This window comes from Nicotiana tabacum, chromosome 15, assembly GCF_000715075.1.
Source record: "Nicotiana tabacum cultivar K326 chromosome 15, ASM71507v2, whole genome shotgun sequence".
In the NCBI taxonomy this organism is placed as follows: Eukaryota; Viridiplantae; Streptophyta; class Magnoliopsida; order Solanales; family Solanaceae; genus Nicotiana; species Nicotiana tabacum.
The window spans coordinates 44,356,569-44,362,568 of record NC_134094.1 but is presented as its reverse complement, the minus strand read 5'-3'; positions in this window follow the sequence as shown (position 1 = coordinate 44,362,568).

The following is a 6,000-nucleotide window of genomic DNA, read 5'->3' as shown; positions in this document are numbered from 1 at the left end:
CAAAAATCCCTCATTTCTTCACTTTATTTTGCTAATTACATGCTAAAAACAAATATGGACTCATGGAATAATAACAAATCCGAGTCAAAAATACTTACTTTATCCAAATCATGAAAATCCCCTCCAAAATCGCCCAAACCCGAGCTCTACAACCCAAAATATGATATAATAACTCTAACCCTAGAAATAGGATTTAAAAGAGTCTGCCCAGTTATTACACTTCACGAACGGGGGAAAACGCCTTGAATATATCGATTGATCAGTCTGTTTAGTAGTAACATGTACTATTTAGTTTACCTAGCGGGTTGGGTTAGGTGTCATCACGACTTGGTGGGGTTTTGGGTCGTGATAAGTTGGTATCAGAGCTCTAGGTTCATAGGTCCTATGAGTCATGAGCAAGTGTCTAGTAGAGTCTTGCGGATCGGCATGATGACCTCTATACTTATCTTCGAGAGGTTACAGGGCATCTAGGAAAACTTTCCATCTTTCTCTCCTTATCGTGTGACCTTATCTCAGCTTGAAGCTTGTATCTTCAATTTTCTTCCATTCACTCATATGTGATGTTACGCGCTGGGTATCTGCTATGCACCGATGACTTGTGATACTGTGGATGGACTACGAAGGGCTATCGATGTTTGATTATTATTGTGATATGTTGTCTAGTCTTGGAAGCGGATGCTTCGGTAGATATTTTAGTTGTTCATTTGTGGGATGTAGCGGATTCTTGTATCTGGTTGATGAGTACGAACTCGAGAGGATTAATTGGTTGCCTCGTTGTTGTAACCATGGTAGGGTCATGGGAAGATGTTGATTTGAGGCTAGCCAGTGGGATTTGAGGTTATGTGTTTTGTATGAGGCTTTTATTCAGTGAGATGCATATACTATCATTTCAGAGCACTTGAGGGAGTTGGCTTGACTATCACAATGATGACTATGCACATGGCAGAGTCTTTCGAGTGTTTTACGACTAGTGTTACATAAGTATATAAAGTATTCAGCTGATTAACAGTGCGGGATCAGGGCGGCTATGAAGGATGGGTATTATGGGTTACTGACAATGTGTTATGTGGCTTCGAGCCAAGTGGGAGAGTCTTCTATCGATGATCGGATAACACGGCCATGTGTTATATATGTTTCTGGATTAACGAACGCTTGTGGATTTGATATTTTTTGTGGACGTTATGTGCAAGGACAATGAATCACTTGGTTTCTTCTTTTGGATATATATGTTGGTGGATCACAGGTTGTTCAGTGCGTATTGGCTGCGCGGAGATTGGAGCCGAGTGGATGACTATAGAGAAGGTTCTAATCGGTTCAAGATTCATATGTTGTATATAAGGATTTTCGAATTTGTGTAGGGCTAGGACTTGAGATATATACTAGATAGTGTCTAGATTTGTGATATTTTTATATCATTATTGACATTACATGGCAATGTTAGATAGATGTAAGAAACGGCTTCGAAAGGTCCCTTCAGAGCGAGAATTTCGGATTGAGATACTTTTGGGTTTGGCAGCCTGCGTGACTTGGGTAAGTTAGAGAGAAATCAGGTTTGATGATTTGATTATGTACAAATGGGCTCCGAAGAGTTTGCGATAGTTTGGCCACGACTCGCGGTTGTTGTACTCTACAGGCATGGGGAGTTCGTTACTTGTTGTGATTTTGTTATCTGAGATTGAGTTAAGTGGAAGGTTTTCGGTGAATTGGATATTTATCCTACTTGTGATTCAGAGTTGAGAATGGAATCCTCATGTTTTTATATGATAGCATGATAGAGGTGGTACGCTGTGTGGGATTGAGATTTCATAGGTAAGGTTGCAGTTCGGTATTGAAAGGAAGGTCATGAGTTCTGGACGGCATGGGAGATTTCCGAAGTTTAAGAGGATGTTAGCATTATCTAGTATCGTCTAAGAAGGGTGTGCATATTAGGAGAGGCATTATGTTTTTGACTTGCGGATGCTTGACTAATATTACGATAATCGCCTAGATTTTGATTGCTGATGTTTAGGTTTTATCTATGTCGCGCAAAAGATTTATGTGAGTATTGTTTGTGAGATGATTTTGTATGAGTGATGTGTCAGTTATTGAGTGGTGGAGTTGGGTTAGATATGGAGAATCCTATATTCTTGAGGTTTGAGACTAGATGTTCTCAGAGGCAGACTACTCCTTAGTTGTGGACTGTGAAGATATGTTAAGAGTTAGACAGCTGATGGTGTGTGTTATGGATAGGTATGGACTTTTATAAGGTTATCTACCCATTTTGGAACGATCGGAATTAATTTGGGGGCCTATTAGTAAGCCTAATAAGAATGTGCATTCTGCATCGTTACGGGTTTCTTTACTCACCATAACTATTGTTAGGTGTGTGTCATTGGATACAGTTGATCTTATTCAGTTTCTGGTATGTTTCAAGTGTTACTCTCTTATGCCACTATGAGATGTGGGGTTTCTTGACTATTCACATGCCTGATGTGATTCTATTTAGGTCTTGTGGCGAGATTCGAGAGAGATGGATCTTGGGTTGTTGAATCATTTGTTGCGCATTGTGCTATCCATTTCTCTATGGTTATGGTAGCATTTTGCGTGTTTGCTGTTTATATACATGTGGTTGTTAATTGTGAGCAATATGGCTCGATGAGTATTCCATAGGATCTGTATGTTTGGATCGGGTCACGCACCGCAGCGAAGTTACGTTGGGATATGATCGTTGTGCTTATTTCGTGTGTTGTGCTTCTCCCTTGAGAGATGGGTTCATAGCGTTGTGATTTGTGGTGGTATTTTTTGAACTTGTTGGGTAGTTCTCTTATTTGGAACTCCTTCCATATTTGGTTGTGTTTGAGTTGTCGCTTGTTGGGTGTGGATTGCGTCATATGTGGCTCTAGGTGGCATTGGGTGTGGCATGTCGGTCGAGCAGCTTGTACCGGGTGAGATAAGGTTATTGGACCTAGAATTAGAGTAATCAGATTTGGATAAGGTATATTTAGAAGAATAAAGACATTAGTCAGCTCAGAATTCGGCAACGGTCCTTGTGGGGAGAGATAACTCCACGACTTGTTGATTGGTGGGTCGTTAAGAGTTTCTACATGTTTCTTTTATCATTTGCAGTGTTCTGGGGGTTTGAAATAAGATTCTATTTAATATGAGGCATGTCACCGGTACCGTGTTTGGTAATGGGCAGCTATTGTGATCAGAGATATTGCTACGGACTTATGAGCAATGTGTTACATCGTGTGGTTATATCTTGGAAACATATTTATAATTGGCTACAGCTTGTTGAGATTGATATAATGTGTATATGCGAGAATTGGATTGTATCAGGAATTTCGAATGCTGGAATTTGGTGTTATGGTCGATGGATAAAGGTTGAAGAAAGAATCTTCAGTCGGGATTGTGCTAATGGGCTTTTACAGATTGTGGTAACATGGGATTGCCCATGGGTATGTGTATGGTGAGTTTATACAATGATTTGATGGCTTTGGAATGACTCTTGGCACGTTAGAGGATGAATGTATGTTTAAGTGGGGGAGAATGTAACGACCTGACTGTTCGTTTTGACAATTTTTAGGTCTTGAGCAGCTTTATATGATGTATTATGACATGCGTGTATGGCCGGTTTTGGTTTTCAAGTGGTTCGGGATAGAGTTAGAAGAATGACCCTTACTTTGGAAGCTTAAGTTGGAAGTATTAACCAAGTTTGACTTTTGTGTATTTGACCTCTGATCGGAGTTTTGATGGTTCTGTTAGGTCCAGATGGTGATTTTGGACTTGGGTATATGCCCGGATTTGAGTTCAGATGTTCCTAGATGATTTTGATGCTAATTTTCAAAAGTTCGAAGTTTGAATATTTTGAGAGTTTGTGGTTATGGATTTCCATTTGCAATTTCAAGCCTTGGAATAGGTTCGTATAGTGATTTATGACTTGTCTGCAAAATTAAGGGCCATTCCGAGTTGTTTTCGGCGTAAGCTTAGAATTTGGAAATTTGAAGTAGTTCATCAAGCTTAAATTGAGGGGCGATTCGTGATTTTGATGTTATTTTGTGGGATTTGCGTCCTTGAGTTGGTCCGTGTTTTGTTTTGGGACTTGTTGGTATGTTCGGATGGGGTCCCGAGGGGCTCAGGTGAGTTCCAGATTGATTCCGGATGGTTTTAGCTAGGCTGAGGTTGTTGGTACTGTTGCTCTCGCATTTGTGAGGTACTGGTCGCATTTGTGTCCCTCGCATTTGCAAGGAGGTTGCCTCTTTTGCGAGATGGTAGTACTAGGAAACTCGCATTTGCGTAGGTAAGAGTCACTATTACGACTCTGGACTTCTAGGACTGGCAGGCTGTGGGCCTCGCTTTTGCGACGATTTTGTCGCAGTTGTGACTATTGGACTTTTCGCTTATGTGAGGTAGGAGCCACTTTTGCGACGGCCAGCTTGGGTGCATCGCATTTGTGAGTAGTTTTGTCGCATTTCCAGTATTTTATGGTTCTGGGGTGGTTCGAATTTGCGAGCCTTCATTCGCTTTTGCGGTTGTTGCATTTGCGAGCCTCTGGTCGCAAATGCAACATCTGCAGCTGGTTATATGTTGCGTATTTCGGGACTTAAGCTTTTTTATCATATTTTGAGATTGGGAGCTCGACTTGAGGCGATTTTGAGGGAGATTTACATACTTAACTATTGGGTAAGTGATTTTCACTTAATTTTGATATTATATCTTGATTTCTTATAAATATTGTTACCAAAATCATTAAATTAGAAGGGAAATTTTGGGGATCTTTGACTATATTTTGAAAAATAAAAATTTAAAATTTGAGAGACGATTTGGACTCGGGTTTAAAAACTAATCACATATTTGGACTCTTGGGGTTATGGGTACTCGAGTTTTGACCGTGCGAGCTCGGGGTTGACTTTTGTTGACCTTTCGAGAATTGAGTAAAGATTGTAACTTTATTAATTAGAGTTGATTCCTATAGTATTATTTGATGTTACTGAATTATGTTTTTGCTAGATTTGAGCCATACAGAGGTGAATTTTTAGAGGAAATGCTATTTTAGAGTTTTGATTTGGGCTCATTGAGGGAAGTGTCTTCCCTAGCTTTGGTTGAGGGTGTTATTCCTATTAATTGATATTGTTTCCTACATGAGGGGGTGATATATGTATGAGGTGATGAGCTTATATATATGTGCCATGGGTATTCATACTTGGGGTAGATTCTAGCTTACTCTACGCTTTATTTGATTGTGTGTTCTACTTGATTCTATGTATTATTGCATTTATTGGCTACGTGAGCAGGATAAACCATGCTAGAGAAATTCAAGGCTAGTTGGTACCGTATTTTGAACAAGTTGAGCAAATCTTGAGACTTATGCTATATTTTCCTCGGAGATAGATACACGCATGTTATGAACACACATCCGTATGTGTTCTTGTGTTGTACGTTGATTGGAACATGTACACTCTGTGATACATATGTGAACCCTTTTATGACTACTTGAACTTGGCTGCTATAATTGATTTAACCGTAGTCATTCCTTATCCGCATTTTTGTTGTTTACATGTCCTTGTGCACTTTTTCATGAGCTATGAGCTCGATGACTATTTATTATCTTGCATTGTTGTGATGATTGTGAGGTTTTTGTCGTGCTATTGTTATGATATTATGGTACATGTGGACATATTCGGGATGATTGTTGATGTGTGGAGCATAAGGGTGGAATTTTGATGTTGATGTTGTGTGGAGTATAAGGGTAGCGATATGCACATGTGGCAAAATAAGCGAGGAAATTCATTGTTATATGTACTGCGACAAAATAAGGGTGACGATATGCGCATATGGCAAAATAAGGGAGGAATTTCATTGTTATATGTACATGCGGCAAAATAAGGGTGGCATTATTGATGATGTTATGTGAAGAATCGGGGTTGTCTTTATTAATGTTGTTTATATATTGAAACGGGTTTGATATTTTGATTGCATACCTATTTCTTAAAAGTTTTCGTCTTGTATTTTTAATGAGTT